This window comes from Callionymus lyra, chromosome 4 (assembly GCF_982586985.1).
Source record: "Callionymus lyra chromosome 4, fCalLyr1.hap1.1, whole genome shotgun sequence".
NCBI lineage: Eukaryota > Metazoa > Chordata > Actinopteri > Syngnathiformes > Callionymidae > Callionymus > Callionymus lyra.
The window spans coordinates 7,611,735-7,629,666 of NC_141821.1; the positions used below are offsets into that span (position 1 = coordinate 7,611,735).

Consider the following 17,932-nt stretch of genomic DNA (forward strand, 5'->3'; position numbering starts at 1 on the left):
CTCTCTACCTCGTTCCCAATGTTTTCCAAATTGTTCCAAATTGTCCCAGAGCTAGCCAAATGTTGACCAATCACGGCTCTCCCTCGTTCCAAATCTGAGATCGGCAATCTTGTTTCACTACATACAGTGCCTTGCGCAAGTATTCGGCCCCCTTGAACCTTTCAACATTTCAGGCTTCAAACATAAAGATATAAAATTTTAATTTTTTGTCATGAATCAACAACAAGTGGGACACAATCGTGAAGTGGAACGAAATTTATTGGATAATTTAAACTTTTTTAACAAATAAAAAACTGAAAAGTGGGGCGTGCAATATTATTCGGCCCCCTTGCGCTAATACTTTGTAGCGCCACCTTTTGCTGCAATTACAGCTGCAAGTCGCTTGGGGTATGTCTCTATCAGTTTTGCACATCGAGAGACTGGAATTCTTGCCCATTCTTCCTTGCAAAACAGCTCGAGCTCAGTGAGGTTGGATGGAGAGCGTTTGTGAACAGCAGTCTTCAGCTCTTTCCACAGATTCTCGATTGGATTCAGGTCTGGACTTTGACTTGGCCATTCTAACACCTGGATACGTCTATTTGTGAACCATTCCATTGTAGATTTGGCTTTATGTTTTGGATCATTGTCCTGTTGGAAGATAAATCTCCGTCACAGTCTCAGGTCTTTTGCAGACTCCAACAGGTTTTCTTCCAGAATGGTCCTGTATTTGGCTCCATCCATCTTCCCATCAATTTTAGCCATCTTCCCTGTCCCTGCTGAAGAAAAGCAGGCCCAAACCATGATGCTGCCACCACCATGTTTGACAGTGGGGATGGTGTGTTCAGGGTGATGAGCTGTGTTGCTTTTACGCCAAACATATCGTTTTGCATTGTGGCCAAAAAGTTCGATTTTGGTTTCATCTGACCAGAGCACCTTCATCCACATGTTTGGTGTGTCTCCCAGGTGGCTTGTGGCAAACTTTAAACGAGACTTTTTATGGATATCTTTGAGAAATGGCTTTCTTCTTGCCACTCTTCCATAAAGGCCAGATTTGTGCAGTGCACGACTGATTGTTGTCCTATGGACAGACTCTCCCACCTCAGCTGTAGTTATCTGCAGTTCATCCAGAGTGATCATGGGCCTCTTGGCTGCATCTCTGATCAGTCTTCTCCTTGTTTGAGATGAAAGTTTGGAGGGACGGCCGGGTCTTGGTAGATTTGCAGTGGTCTGATACTCCTTCCATTTCAATATAATTGCTTGCACAGTGCTCCTTGAGATGTTTAAAGCTTGGGAAATCTTTTTGTATCCAAATCCGGCTTTAAACTTCTCCACAACAGTATCTCGGACCTGCCTGGTGTGTTCCTTTGTCTTCATGGTTCTCTCTGCGCTTTAAACAGAACCCTGAGACTATCAAAGAGCAGGTGCATTTATACGGAGACTTGATTACACACAGGTGCATTCTATTTATCATCATCAGTTTAAATTATCCAATAAATTTCATTCCACTTCACGATTGTGTCCCACTTGTTGTTGATTCATGACAAAAAATTAAAATTTTATATCTTTATGTTTGAAGCCTGAAATGTGGCGAAATGTTGAAAGGTTCAAGGGGGCCGAATACTTTCGCAAGGCACTGTACATGTGAAGCCTCATTATATTTCTGTCAATCTGTTTGCATAACCTTATCACCTGTATTTGTTCGGGTGACACGTGCTGAGTGTTCTATTCAATAAAGGTCAAGCCCGAACACTCAGGAAACGTGTCAATAACTTCTGTCTGTAACTTTCCACTCTAATGTGACAAGTCAATTGTCAGTAGTTTTCCATCCATCACCACCCCAGGAGTCAGACATAACACCAACTGAATGTTACCTTATAAGGACTTGTGTGCAACAGTAGACAACGACCTTGTAAGAATATATGCGCATGTTTTCACACTCGTAACTCAGAGCTCTGTACACCTCTCGTTGTTATGCGTCTTGTGTAACATCTTTAATAAATCTTTTTGCCAGACTATATTGGACCGGACTTTGTCTCTCACTAACTCAAGGATCCAACGAATCTTCAAGACTACTTCAAATTGGCGTCACGAACAGGATCCTTTGAGAGAGAGGGTTCGGAGGTGTAAAACGAGTCTTTACCTCTCTCTGGGTGGGTAAAGGTTTTCCTATTTCCAAAGTTTGTCAAAATGTGTTAAGATATTGGATGTATATGATGAAGAGTTTTTTCCTCGCGTTGGAATAAGTTGTGAAAATTTCTTGTGTTTCTTGGGAATACTACGTCCTCGTGTTGGAGTAGAAAGAATACTGTATTGTTGTATGGGATAAGCAATACAGGCATTGTTGTGGCAGGGTTTCAAATTTTTTAGAAAAATCCTCGAGGTGAATAGTTGTTATAAATTGAATAGAAGAATAGAGGTGTTGGCTTGTTCCGCAACTCTCGTGTTGAATTCCGTCGTGTTCGGAGGAAGAGTTAACTGGTCCCACATTCTCGTGTTGAATGCCGTCGTGTTCGGGGGACAACATTGATAAGGGGGTGTTAAAACATTGTATTGTTGTAAAAATATATAGGAACTAGGACGCAGTCCAGGAATACTGGTCTTACTGATAACTAGATTAACTAAAAAAAATAAAAAAAACTATTCAAATTTTAATAAGGAAATAAACCTAAATTAAAATGTCAAGTAAATTACAGAAAGAATTTAATCTTTCCACAGATTGGATTGATTGGTCAAAATGTGTTCCGCATCCTCAGAAAATGTCTTTGTCAGAACAATTTCAGGCTGCAGTCCAGGTCTATAGTGGAAATTTTGCGCCAAATGAACGAGATGAAAAAAAAGCAAAAATGGTGAAATGGTTTACAGAGACTCAAAATGCAGGTTACCTTCCCCAAAATAGTTCCATTCATCTTCTAACTGATGTGTTAAATAGAGTAGAACACAAGTTTATCGGAAGAATAAACGAAATGGAGGCGGAAGGCACTTCGAAATTAACATTGAAAGGGAGAGATAGAGCAGGGAGAGTGAAAAATCTTCAAGACACAAAATGTTTGGTAAGATGGTTGCATCTGTCCGCTGCTCTGCTTGTGACTAAATCAGTTACAGGAAGTACAGCTGCTGGTATCAAAGGGGTGGAGTCAATCCCGCCCTCTGAGAAAGAGGCGGGGGAAGATGGAAAAGGAAAGTTGAAACAAGGTGGGATAATGGCACCATCCAGTGGACTTTACCCGGTACTGTCAGAGGAATTACGATTACCGGATTCACACCAGACTGACACACCTCCACCATATTCATCCAACAATCCATTCAAATCTCATACTGCTTCTCCACCACCACACCCATTATCAATACAAATGCCGGTATTTAATATAACAAGAGGAGTTGTTGCGGGTTAGACCAACTCCCTTCAGGATTGTGGTCTAATTCACGGATGTAGGACTCTGTACCTCAGTGACTCCTATTACCTTTAATATTTCTCAAGGTCTTGTTTATAGATCCCAATATCCCACGTCTCCAGAGGGTAGACAGGGCATTGCGGAGACCATTAACGGCCTTCTACAAACAGGCGTGTTGCAGACATCACTTAGCTCCAAATGGAACACCCCGATCCTCCCTGTGGAGAAAAAGGGTACAGGGAAGTACCGGATGGTACATGACCTCCGTTTGATTAATGAAAAAGTTTTGACTCCCGTTCTACCAGTACCCAACCCACATGCAGCACTCTCTACGCTATCACCAGAACTCAGGTATTTCACATGCATTGATCTTGCAAATGCTTTTTTCTGTTTACCTGTTGCTCCTCATCTGCGTGACATGTTTACTTTTACATTTGAGGGAAAGAAGTACACCTACACTAGACTACCACAAGGCTTTGTGTTGTCTCCCGGCATTTTCAATGCCACCCTGAGAGACTTGCTCTCTGATTGTGTCCTTCCCCCTGACACCACACTCGTCCAGTACGTTGATGACTTACTACTGGCGTCCCCCACGGAACAAGGCTGTCTTGAAGCCACAGATGTCCTTTTACGACACTTGTACTCCTGTGGATTCAAAGTGTCCAGGTCTAAGTTGCAGGTTTGCAGACCCATGGTGTCGTTTCTTGGACGATTGATTTCAGCCAATGGCACGGGTGTCAGTTCTTCACACCGTGCTACCATTTTACATCATCCCAAACCAACGACTGTCCGAGAAATGCTACAATTTCTTGGCTTGGCAAATTACTCTCGTAATTTCATCCCAGATTTATCTGACATGGTAGCCCCACTTCGCCAGATGGTGAACAAATGTGGTATGCGTAATCTTACAGCCTCACTGGATTGGTCCGAAGTGGCTGAGTCCTCATTCATTGTCCTCAAACAAACCATGGCGGAAGCCGCTGATATGCAGATTCCAGACTACACCAAACCATTCTATTTGGATGTTTCCGAAAAAGACACAGCCGAAACGGATGTGTCTTTTTCATTTTAGAATGAAAAAGGGGAACACAGGTGATAGGTTTGTCAACATGTATTGCTCAGTCCTTTTAGATGCCTATGAGAAGAAAAGTCCACCTTGCGCCAGGTATGCATCAGCACTTGCTAAAATTTTACTGAAAACATCTCACATAACGTTAAAGCACTCAGTCATCATAATGACATCACATAGTGTTTTACAATATGTCACGAGTAACCTTTTCACAATGACAGCGGGAAGACAGCAGAAGCTGGAAAAGGTTCTTGCTGCACCAAACCTTGTATATATACACGATGGCGTGAACATGGCTGATGGGATGAATGTTGGGACCCCACACATGTGCGCAGACAAAGACAAACAAGTTAGCACAAAGAGCAGAAATAATGGCGCTCACAAGAGCTCTAGAAGAATCTGTAGGACAAGATGTAAATATTTTCACAGACTCAGCGTACGCAGTTACAGCGGTACATTTTGGATTGGCAGAATGGTCCAGGACTGGATACATGACTGCCTCAGGAACTCCTGTTAAAAACAGTGAAGACGAAATTAAATTGTATGCGGCACTTATGCTCCCGTCAAAAGCAGCTGTAGTCAAATGCAAAGGACATTCAATCGGACTTGACAAAATATCAAAAGGTAATCGCGCGGCAGATGCATTGGCAAAACAAACCGCGGGTTATCAGCCACAAGGGCAAATGATGGTGGTTCCAGCTGAAGAAATGGATGAGCAGTCATCCTGGTCAAAAATTCTTCACATTCAATCTCAAGCATCACCTGAAGAGATTTCCATGTGGATAAATCAAGGCTCAGGGAAAACAGAAGAAGGTGTCTGGTGTAAAAGGGGACGCCCGGCTGCACCAGTAGCCTATCTGAAATCTCTAATCCTTGAGGCACATGGTCCTACACATGTAGGCAGAGAAGAAACAATTCGAAGATTGGACAATTGGTGGCATCCATTTAAAAACCAAATGGTGAAACAAGCACTAATCTCATGTAATGTTTGCAATCAAGGTGCAATTAGGCCTACTCTCAAACCATTACCAGGACTAACACACCCCTCAGTTTTCTTTCCAGGACAAATGGTTGTTATCGACTATACTGACATGTTGGTCCCAGTTTCTGGATACAGGTACCTGTTGGTGATGGTGGACGCCTACTCAGGATGGCCAGAAGCATATCCTTGCCGGAAAGAAGATGCAAAAAGCGTCTCTAAACATTTGGTTAACCATTACATTCCAACTCATGGTTTTCCCCATTGTCTGAAAAGTGACAATGGCACGCATTTCAAGAACACCCACTTACAAGAGGTGGAGCGCCAATTGGGCCTCAGACACAAGTTTGGATCTGTTTACCACCCCCAGTCAAAGGCACAGGTGGAGAGAATGAACAGGACATTGAAGGACAACCTCAACCGAGTCATGATAAGTACCGGAGTCAACTGGCTCGCGGCACTACCAATGGCACTGATAAGTGTTAGAATGTCTGTTAATACCCGGACGGGCTACTCTCCATTCGAACTCCACACAGGTCGCTGTTTTCCAGGACCCCACGCTCCATTACCAATATCAAACCTAAGGGGTAAGCCAACACACACGCCATTTGTCTCAACTGTACAGTTGTCTACCCCGTGTGTCTACCTGAAGGTGCTCAAGCAAAAGTGGACGGAACCACGTTGGACTGGTCCTCATCGCGTACTGGAAAGGACGTCTCACGCCCTCCGGCTGGAAGGCAAAGGAGATACCTGGTTCCACCTGACGCAGTGTGCAGCTGACCCCGAGAGCTGTGACAAACCCCTCCTCAACGTCAACGCCCACACCCCATCTACAACCCTGCCCCCCACCAACGTCGTCCCCGTCAACCTGGACAATCCTTCATCACCCCCGTCATCACTGTCTAACGTCTGACTGCTTGGCATGGCACCAAGAGTCGTGTGAGGAATTTTCCCTGCATCAACAATTGCCGCAGGTTTTTGCCCACACAAAACATTGAATATTATATTAGGATCAAGAAAAGGTGCAAGACCTCCTTGAATCCGCTGTTTCATTTTGCACTCTTTAGCTGTTGCACACTTAGTATTACCCATGGCTACCAGTATTCCTCGACATGTAATACACTCCTGTTGCTTGGCTGCATTTATTGCTTCTGTTTTGGTCTGTACCCCAATGTTATTGTACTATGTTCTGCACGGTATAACCCTTTCTACGGTCACAGAGGTATCTTCCCACAATGATACTAACATTCACAACCAGACGCTACAGGTCCCCAAACGATCCAAGCGCCAGATCACACTCGGTCCTGACCATAAGGTATCAGACAAATGCCTGCTATACTATAATTCTAAGATCACGATTTATCACCAAAGGGGAACTAATAAAATTTATGAATTCGACTTATGTGATGTGATCCCATGCACAGGCAACAAGGCAGCCTATCGGGGTTATGACGCATACATGTGTATCCAAAGTAACTCAGACGTCTCCACATATTGTCCCTGGAATAGCCTCCTGTGGACAACTCAGCCAGGGGGGTGGACAAACACTAAGAGTAAATGTTCTTCCCTGGCTAACAGTAACATTACCCTTGTCCGAGGATCCCTAACTGGTGCATCCCTTAATCCACTCCTATTGCATCTTAACGGTCTATACAGAGATCCGCACTGTAAGACGCCCCCACCCAGCATTGGTCGCGTTGTCTCCAGAGCAGAATTCTGGACATATCCCTCATGTGCATGGTCTGGCGTTCCGTACGAACAAGGTTTTGGTAACGTTACTTATCTGCCCCTGGGATTATCAGTATCAGGCACAGATCCTGTGGGACTGTTAAAAAATCATCTTCGTAGATCCCCCTGTAATCAACAACTCACCGCATGTCAAACCTTCCCTAGTTGACACCAAACCCCACAACCCAGGACCAAAACGACCCAACAAAGTCACGGCATTCGAGGCTGATGACATAACTGTTCCGGATGCCCTTGTAGCCAGCACCGGACGACACAATCCCAATTTCAATGCCTGGATTGAAACGGCGGTGGCAGCCCGTGAATCAGCCCAAGTCGCCTCATGTTTGGTGTGCATGGGCCCCCACATGATGCTATCGATGACACTTTCCATTTTTGATTCCTACACCAATTATTCCGAATGCCATTTTCATGTTATGACCAACTCCATTCTTCATCCTAATTGCACCATAGCAGACACGGCTTACCCCATGACCACCAGAATGGACCCTCCTGTGTTCAACTCTAGGCTGTACGTGTCCAACTTCACCTGTCTTGAAAGAAACCGCACTGAGAGACCCATGACCCCTGTAGGATGGATACTTCCCATACACTGCCTAACTATACGTACCATCTCGGTCAGTGAATCAGTTAAGTTCGTGGCCAGATCAGACATTTGGTGGTTCTGCGGAGGAACTATCATACGACAGACACTTCCACTGGGGTGGAGAGGAAGATGTGCCCTGGTGAATCTTATTTTCCCTGCCAATATCGTCAGCATGTCAGAAGACGACATATTACAATATCGGCCCTCCCACAACCACCTAACTAAACGATCCACTGATGCCCTGACTGGCACCCCTGTATACATTGACTCCATTGGTATCCCCCGTGGGGTACCAGATGAATTCAAATTGGCTGACCAGATTTCAGCAGGATTTGAAAACATTCCCATTGTAGCAGCTATATTTCCCATCACCCCAAATAAGAATGTGGATCGCATCAACTACCTTTATTACAACCAACAACGTTTAGTTAACTTCACACGTGATGGTTTTGCCGCGGTTCATGACCAGCTAGCCGCCACATCCCTTATGGTGGTACAGAACCGCATGGCAGTGGACATGCTTCTGGCTGAAAAAGGTGGTGTATGTGCCATGTTTGGTGAACAATGTTGCACCTTCATCCCAAATAACACTGCACCGGATGGAAAATTGACGCTCACCCTAGCCAAGTTGAATGCCATGTCTAACGAACTCAAGGCTAATGCAGGTGTAGATACCTCCACATATGACATATTTGGTGAAATGTTTGGGAAATATCGCTCACTCGTTCTCTCTGCCCTAACCTCTATAGCTGTCTTCTGTGCCATCCTTGTATCGTGTGGGTGCTGTTTCATCCCCTGTGCCAGATCTCTTTGCAACCGAGTTATTACCTGCGCTATAGAGAAAAGAGACCTTGCCCAACCTCCTGCCTACCAGTTACTTTCTACTGTGGAACCAACTGCCCCCGTTTATCAGGACATCCCATTAAATCTGTTATCAACTGCATCTGTCCCTCTCCAAACCCCTGTTCCTGAATACCTGGATGCCCCATTAACTTCTATCTGTCCTTAAAAGACCGCTATTCAGCTTGGTGACACTGTATCTTATGCTTGCATGTTTCTCAGGCGATAATTTTAAAGGGTTTTAAAATTTGTAGCAATTTTGTATTCCGTTTTTATCTCTTGGTTGTTGTCCTCCTTCAGAGGCCAAAAGGGGAAGTTGAAGCCTCATTATATTTCTGTCAATCTGTTTGCATAACCTTATCACCTGTATTTGTTCGGGTGACACGTGCTGAGTGTTCTATTCAATAAAGGTCAAGCCCAAACACTCAGGAAACGTGTCAATAACTTCTGTCTGTAACTTTCCACTCTAATGTGACAAGTCAATTGTCAGTAGTTTTCCATCCATCACCACCCCAGGAGTCAGACATAACACCAACTGAATGTTACCTTATAAGGACTTGTGTGCAACAGTAGACAACGACCTTGTAAGAATATATGCGCATGTTTTCACACTCGTAACTCAGTGTCTTTTTTCTCTGCGTACATCGGTAAGTGTCTGGAACATTCCTATGTAAAAATTATCTTCTAATTGTCTTTTATTTTTTTATTATGAGCCTCGAAAGATTTCTCCATTCACTTAGCATTGGTATGTGTATTCGCTATAGTGTAATAAGAATGTTCTCGTGACAATGTGGCATGATTCTATTCATTTATTTTATGTCTGGTTGTATTTTTAAGCCCGAAAAAATGTTTGTTTTGGTGAGCGATATTACGAGCATTGTAATGCTAATGCATTGTAATGCTAATGCATTGCAGATGATAGCAAGGTGTTATAGTTGATGTACAAATGCTTTTTACGATTATTTTAACGGTGCTTTTTGGTGAAAACAGTTAAATATTCACCAATAAAATACCGCATTGTCGTATCTAAGCATATATTTTCATTATTCATAATAAATCAATATAAAACATAATCAATGACAAGTACAAATGCTTTTTACGATTATTTTAACGGTGCTTTTTGGTGAAAACAGTTAAATATTCACCAATAAAATACCGCATTGTCGTATCTAAGCATATATTATCATTATTCATAATAAATCAATATAAAACATAATCAATGACAAGAACAAATCAAACAACATTAATCAGTTACATTTTCGGCCTAGTCAATTTATATTACTAGATCTGCCAATGATAAATACATCAATATATTCGATTCTGTAGCACTTGACATTTGTTTATACAGGTTTACATAAATCAGGGTGTACCTGGTATCAATTGCAGGTAAGTGTTTATGACAAATATGTTGTTAAATGTGATATACAATCTGGGGACCTTGCCAATGTTATGGTATACTATTACCTTGTCTCTGACAGCTAATATTATGCTTTTTTTTTTCAATTTTTTTTTCAGGATAACTAGTACTTATTGTTTCTATTATATTTTCAGTAATGGGGTCGAAGCCTACCTTCAAGAGACTCAGCAGCGGGGCCCTAGTGTTGGGGTATTCCGAAGAGGCACGTAGAGTGGCTGCTCGTAATAAAGCACGCGCATCTGCTGTAGTCTGCCAGTCTGGCGACATCGTCAGGAAGAACGCCGTCAGCGAGGTCAGTCAGGGTGGTGGTGATGTCGACGACAGACTCCTCGTCCTGGCTCATCACCGGCTGCAGTTCGGAGTGTACCGCGGCGAGTCATTCAAGTGGCTTGTGGAGAATGGCTTGGGATACGCTGCCTGGATGGTCGACAACCTCCGGGGAGAAAGACCAGTCAACACTCCCCTGAGCCAGAACAAGATGGCCTTCAAGGACTACCTCCTGTCCTTTGACGAGGGTAAGGAGGTTGTCGATGCGAAGGAGAGGCAGCGTATCGGCAAGGAGAAGGCCGCCGACAGCCGTCCTCCTCCATCAGCCGCCAGTCAGCGGAGCCAAGCAGTCATTCTGTCCTCATCTCAGCTCTCCTCTCTTCTGGTGGGTCGCGCCTTGTCACCAGGGGCCATTAGGAGCCGGCTTCAGAAGATGAAGATGAAGAAGACACCGTCGAGTACAAAGTCTACAGGTGATACATTTACACTACTTCAAGCAATAACCTTTACTATGATGAAATCAAAAATTAGTAATGATAATTCATATTCATATCAATGTTGAATGTGTGTTTTTCAGCCAGCCCTGCGCTTGACGACAGTCAGGACAATGACCTGGTCACAGCCATGGAGGCGTATGAGTCTGCTCATGCAGATACATCAGGTAATATACACACAATAAACAGTGTTAACATATACAAACTTAGTCATATTCAGAAAGTTGTTATGTTCTACGATGCTGAACCCAAGAGCAGACAGAGGCGAAGTTCCAGAGAGTACAAAAAGGTGTTTATTGGATGAAGGGGAAGCAGGTAGTTGAAGGGGAAGCCGGAGGGAGAGCGAGATCGGCGAGCTGGAGTGAGGGATCCGAGTTACTGCAGGCAGAGGAACAAAAGTTAGATGAGGTCCGAAAAAACAACAAGAGACTTGAGTACGAGAACGAGGTAACAAATAAACTGAGCCAGTCACGTATAGTTACCACGGTAGAGTGAAGTACGATCTGGCACCGACTGCGGGGAATCCAAGGGTTTATGAATGGGGATCAGGAACAGGTGAGCATGATTGCTGATGAGGACCAGGTGTGAGGTGAGATGACAGGAGGAGTGGCAGACAAGGGGGAATTGTGGTAATTTTAATTATGTTTTAAGTAAAATGGATAAAGTAATTGATATAATTTAAAATGAAGCATATACCTGTTCATTTTAAAGGTTAATTATCTGGTAATAATATGTATATGTTGTAACATGCATGTTTGTTTACACACTTGATCATGTGTTTTAGCCTGTATTGCTGTATGCAGCGTTGAGGCATCCTCCGCTGCTACAGCTGTTGGTGTGACACCTGACAAAACGGCTGCAGTGTCCAGTCGTCCGCCTGCGCCTGCCAACGAGTCTATCCCACTTAGACATGTGGATGGTATGACAGGCTATTATATTACCGTTACTTGCATTAGAAAATACAAGTAAATCAGAAGTTATAACATCTGAATCTTAATATTTTTGATTACATTATTATTATTCTATTTTTATATTATAAATACAAGATAATGAAATTTTTTTTTTAAAGAATGTGGTATTATCAACCGACTTTAGTATAAATTTGTATAAACTGTACTTGACAGACATCATACTGCCAGAGGGGTGGAGGAAGTCACTTCCCGCTGCCGACCACCACTGGGTATCCAAGGCGCTCTTCAAGCTGTCTTCGCGGAAGAAGGCAGAGCTGGCCTGGGAGCGCGTGGACCGCCTGTGGTGGCACCCCCCTCAGGCCGCCCTCATCCCCAGCCAGCTGCCCAGACCTGACCGCTACTTCGCTCAGCGCCTCCTGCTGTGGATGCCGCGTAAGCTGTGGCAGGTGCGTCTGTCCTGCCCCGACCCGTCCTGTCAGGACCACCAGCTTACGTCGGCCGGCCTCTATCCGCGCGTCCGTCAGGTCCTCGATATCGACAGTTTCTATCACCTCGCCGCAGAGTACCTGGAGTGCACCAAGTGCAAAAAGAAGCTCATCAGCTGGAGCGGCACCATCACTCGCCAGCTGGACATCGGTCACCGCGTCCAGTTCCCCATTCTGCTGACTTACCAGTCCGCCTGTGACATGCGCGTCGCCAAGCTGTTGCGCCAACGCGGACTCGGGAACAGCGCCAGCCAGCTCCGCCACAAGCTGATGGAGCAGCACAGCGAGATGTGGTCTCAGCGCGTGGTGCACTACCTGACCGACTGCCAGAGTTTCACCGACGCCAACAGCCGCAACCTTCTCGTCAGGCCCGACGTCAGCGACCCCCCTGCCATGACTGATATTCCGGGCTACAAGTGGCTGCAGACGGTTTACTGCAACGATGTGATCATGCGCCTGGATGAGGTAAAGGGCGCCATCACCTCTGTCTTCGGCAAGGTGCTGAAGCTGGACTCGACCAAGAAAGTTGTGAAGAAGCTGGCAGGGCACAGCGCCGGCACCGCATCGTTGGCCACCAACGTGGGTAATGAGTACGGCCAGGTGCTCATGAGCGTCCTCACCGCCAGTGAGGGGTACGGCCTCGGTCCCATGGCCACCGGCATCATGGCCCGCTACACGTCAGCTGGAGTGGACCCGCCGCCTCTACTCTACGTGGACCGCGACTGTTGCGGGAAGTCTCTGGGTGACATGTTTAAAGACTGGCCTGACCTTGGCATCCGTCTGGACATCTGGCACTTCATGCGGCGCTTCAAGTCCGGATGTACCACGGACTCGCACCAGTTGTACGGTGTCTTCATGAGTCGCCTCTCCGCCTGCATCTTCGAGTGGAGCACCGAGGATGTGCAGCGCCTCCGGGAAGCTAAGCGTGCCGAGCTCCAGGCACAGAAGATCCTGAACCCCAGCGATTCAGACGTCTGGTCCCGCATCACCCGGAGCGAGCTGTCATCCCACTGCAGGCGGAAGACGCGCGGCGCCGAAGAGACCACCCAGCTCATCCAGCCGCTTCTCGACACCTTCGACGGGGAGCAGGGTCGCGACACCCTGGGTGTCCCGCTGCTGGATTCAGAGCGCATCTGGGACATCTGGCTGAGCCAAAAACGCCACGTCGCCTGTATCCAGGACCCGGTGGGTTTCTCCCTCTACACGGAGACCCACAAACAGAAGAAGGGGGGTATGCTGCTGCCCGTGTTCAGGTGCGCCCGAGGATCAACCTCCCTGCAGTCGTTCCACCTCCACCTGAACAGGTTTATTCCAGGAACGAGCGCTAGCGGCATGCATTTCCAGGCTTATCTGCTCGAGGGCCTGGTGCGCTGGAATGAAGACCGAGCTGCTGCCGCCGTGACACAGATGGAGGTCACGCCGTCTGCGTCCACGCTCCACTACAGCGGCCTGCTCAAGAAGGCTACCAACACCCTCAGCAGTGGCGTACTTGGTAGACAGTTAAATGCATCATACTGCGGGCCTCGACAGTACACTGGTAAATATTCTATAATCATTAACTTATTTTGTCAACCTTAGGGAAATGTATATATATATATATATATATATATATATATATATATACATTAATACATTTATATATAACTAGATCATGTAGTTTAAGAATTGAATGATCAATATTTCTCACTGCCTGTATTTTGTCACACACAGGTGAGCTGATAGGTATTGAATACCTGTACAGCCAGACTGGAGAGGTCCTGCAGGACTACACGCTGGACCCTGACAGCGACGAGTCCGCACGCCTGGATGCCTGTCTCCAAGATGAGGATGAAGGGTTTGAGGAGGACAGTCCTTTTAAGGACCCCACCGTCTCCACCTACGACGTGGAACATTGCCCTTCCGTCCCGCCACGCCGCCAAACAGACCCGACCCCACCTTCTGCACTGTCAGAAGATTGTAAGACTTATTTTATGTCTTTGTTTTCTTTTTTATTTATTATCAATGAAAATTTAAGTTATATTATTCATATATTTTATATGCAGATTAAAAATAAATTATATACTGTATATAATTATATTGATATATCCTATGAATTTTTTTTTTTTTTTAAAGTATAATCAGCCTATTTTTGTCACAGCTGAGTGTAGGTCACGCAAGAGTAGACGACAGCTATTCAGGGGATCAGCGTCGCCAAGACCCGCCAGGCAACCTGCCGCGGTGTGCGGTGAGGATTCGATGCCCCCTCCTGCTGTGACCACACCAGAACCGTTACCCTCCCCGGTAACGCCTACCCCGTCCGTAGGTACACCACCGGCTCATCTATCGCCAGTGGTAAATCCAATACAAACTCATGGTATCTTATCAAAATAGTTTTATTCAATATGGATTTATTCAATATGCATGGCAACATTTTTATGCATTGGTATAATTGTTATTCAGGACTCCGTGGACCGTAACAACGTGCCCGGTTACGGTAACGTAGAGGCCCTGGCGAGATGTCTCTTTTCACTAAGAGGACAAGATGAGCCGTTGACCAACGCCCAGGCCGCCCAGATCATCGCCTTGTGGAGGAACCTGGACGACTATGACAAGCAGGCCACCCAGTTCTCCCCGCGTCACAGGTCCAAGTCTGGCGGTCGATTCAAGACCAGCAAGTCGCCCGTTGCCCCTGGTGTTGATAGCACCAAGAGGTCAGTGTTCGAATATTCTAATCTGTGATAATTATGCATGGCTTATATTACATATACTGCACTATATGACATGTCTTAAATTAAATATATTAACAAATATTACACTAGTCTAAATTACATTAATTTATTGACAATTAGGATTGATAGTGTGGGTTTATTACAGATGTTTCCTGGGACAGAACACCGGTCCTGCACAATGGCCCAATTGCAATCGCTACGTCGAGTGCCTGATGGTGAAGTTGTGCGAGGCAAATCCTTCCCCCGTCCGTAAGGAGGGCGCCACCGTCCAGCGTTGGACACTCATTTGCCGCGCCTACCGCAAGGTTCGCCAGAAGGTGCTCGACAATGCACTGGTCATGCAGGAGACATCGCTACAGCTGGTGGAGATAAATCAGACCACCCTGACACAATGGTAATTCATCACATCTATTATCACATCAAAACTAACTTTTTTTAATGATTGTCAAGTCAAATAATAATATACTCGTTTTATTCTTAATGCATCTTATTACATATTCAAGTGGGTTTAAAATTTCATGTATATAAACTTGCTTATTAAATGTTTATCATTTCATTACTACAGGCACAACCGCAGATCCAAACGAGAGGAGAGGCAGCTCTTGGAGCAGGGGATTACTCTGCCTCCGCCCCCGCCCTGTGCCGCCCGACCGCTGCCGCCACCCGTACAACGCGTGGCAGTCATGCCCCAGCCACCTCTGCCCCAGCCGTTCATCTTCACGCTGCCGCCCAACACCGCTGGACAAGACCACTCCTTCAGGCCGCCGCTTCTGCTGCCCTGGGTTGCTCACGTAGTCCCTGCTTCTGGTACCACAGGACCCCGGGTCGAGCCTCTGCTCCCAGTCGCTACGGTCCCCCTGCCACCGTCCAGCGTTCCACGGTCCACCAGGTGGTATCAGAAGAAAAACGTGAACGCGAAGAAGCCGGGATTGTCTGCAAGAAGTATCAGCGAGGCAACGTGAAGATGATGTGTCGGCGCTGCGGGAAAGAGCGTGCTACAGACAGCCACAGGCAGTACTATGGTAACTGGTACTGCCAAGAGACCGCGGGTATGCCTTACCAACAGTGGCTCCTGCAATTCGCCGACAAGGGTTACGGGAAGAAGAGGAGCCAAGAGGAGCCAAGCCCTTAAAAAAGCAGAGGGGAATGTTTAAAACAAATGATGAATACAATAATAAAATGAAATAAAACCCCAAATCCCTCTTCTGGTTGTCTGTCTGTCTCTGTCTGTGTATCTGTTTGTCTCTGTCTGTCTGACTGTCTGTCTCTCTCTCTCTCATCTCTCTTTCAATGTATAAAATAATGATTAGTCCAATAGATCTACACATATCAATACATACAAACTATTTTACAGAGCATTAAACTTAATAAGGTCGAAAAAAAAAAAAAAAAAAAAAAATTTAAAAGGGGCAACATAGCTCAGATAGTAGAGTGGTTGCCTTCGGACCGAAAGTTTGCCGGTTCAAGCCCAGCTCCGGACAAGGCACTTTACCCTGATTGCTCCTGATAGTGAACTTGGCGCAAGTGTGCAGCCTACTCCCATCAGTATGTGTGAATGGCTGAATTTCTACAGGTTTTAGCTACATTTTCTACATCTTTCTAAGACTAATTTTACGCCACACGCTACAAACATTGACAGAGAACATTGCACCGCATTCTCGCAGCAGGGGCCATGCTAATCTTCTCTGTATCGTTCCAATTTTAATTGATGTAACAGCAAACTGTTACGACCAGTGCCAATCTGTGAACGGGAACATTTAGGTAGTCACTTCTCTGTGTCTTTTACTTAAGGGGCCAGTTGAGAGTGGAGCAGAGGCTCTCAGGAAGCTCTCTACATGAATAGGGTTACAGACCCCTGATCTACACAAACTTTGGCTCACCTTTATACTCTGCAAAAGTGCAGACTCTCTCAGTGGAGAACTTTCAAGTGGTGGGTTCAGTACTAAAACTCTGACAAAGTTTGATAATGTTCAAGGATGATAGGGTCTTTGGAATGTTGTGTGTTGCGCGGTAATAGAGGCATGGTGCATCGAGCATTGGTGGTTCAGTGGTAGAATGCTCGCCTGCCACGCGGGAGGCCGGGGTTCGATTCCCGGCCAATGCAAGCTCCTTTTGAGGATTTTCCTCCACACACTCAAACCAAAAGCATTTTCGTGCGGCATCATGCCTTCAGGTGCTTGGGTCTCGTTGGCGTGTGGGCAGTAATGGCTAGTCACTGCCTATCTTCTCCTGGCCCCAAGCTTACAAGCTCACTTTTACTCAAAACCCAGCCCGAGGATCTTTCAGACTTACCCCTCCGACCTATAGACTGCCCTCTTTTCGTGCTATCCCCTGGGCCGCACACTGATCGAAATGAAAAAATAAGGAACGCTTGTTGCTCGTCTTGAGTCTTGCTCCATAATATTGCGAGGTAGGGAAAACAATCGTTCTTTGTTTGTAGCTTTTATTCTAGCTTTGTCACAGCTCCGTTAGCACACCCGTCAGCAGCTGTGACAATCACATTTGCAACAACACACGTCACACGAGTACACGCCTATTTAACATAAAGTGTCCGCGGTGCGGTAAATTGACGACAATGACGTCATTCAACAATACATACATCCAGTGCATGGCAAAACAAAACATAACACAATAAACCAAAATAAATATGAGAGCAGATCACTCAACACCCCCCCCTTGCTCTCATCATCTCAAACTATCTACGCTATCTGTTCTTTTAATTGCCGAAGAACCATTTTTTGAATTTTCCTATTTTTGTTCTCACTGCTGGTTTTGTCAGAATGTCTGCTGCCATCTCCTCTGAGGGACAGTAGACAATGTCTATTTTACCTTCATTTAATGCTTCACGAAGGAAGTGATATTTCACGTCAATATGTTTGGATCTTTGTCTATTCACTGGATTTTTGCTCAGTGCAATTGATCCTTGATTGTCTCCAAAGATCTTTGTGAAACTGTACAATCTTCCATCCATGCCACTTAACAGTTGTGTCAGATACCTACTTTCCTGAGAAGTGGTAGCCAAAGCAACATACTCTGCTTCACAAGTGGACAGAGCCACT

The 17,932-nt window shown here is 45.5% G+C and overlaps 1 non-coding gene across 1 annotated transcript; it reads right to left on the minus strand.

Moving 5' to 3' along the window:
* Positions 1 to 16,498: 16,498 nt before the first annotated feature.
* On the minus strand, positions 16,499 to 16,601 carry LOC148081630 (U6 spliceosomal RNA). Its single transcript, XR_015711241.1, has one exon. It is a non-coding gene; the product is annotated as a U6 spliceosomal RNA (small nuclear RNA).
* Between the last annotated feature and the right edge of the window lie 1,331 nt (positions 16,602 to 17,932).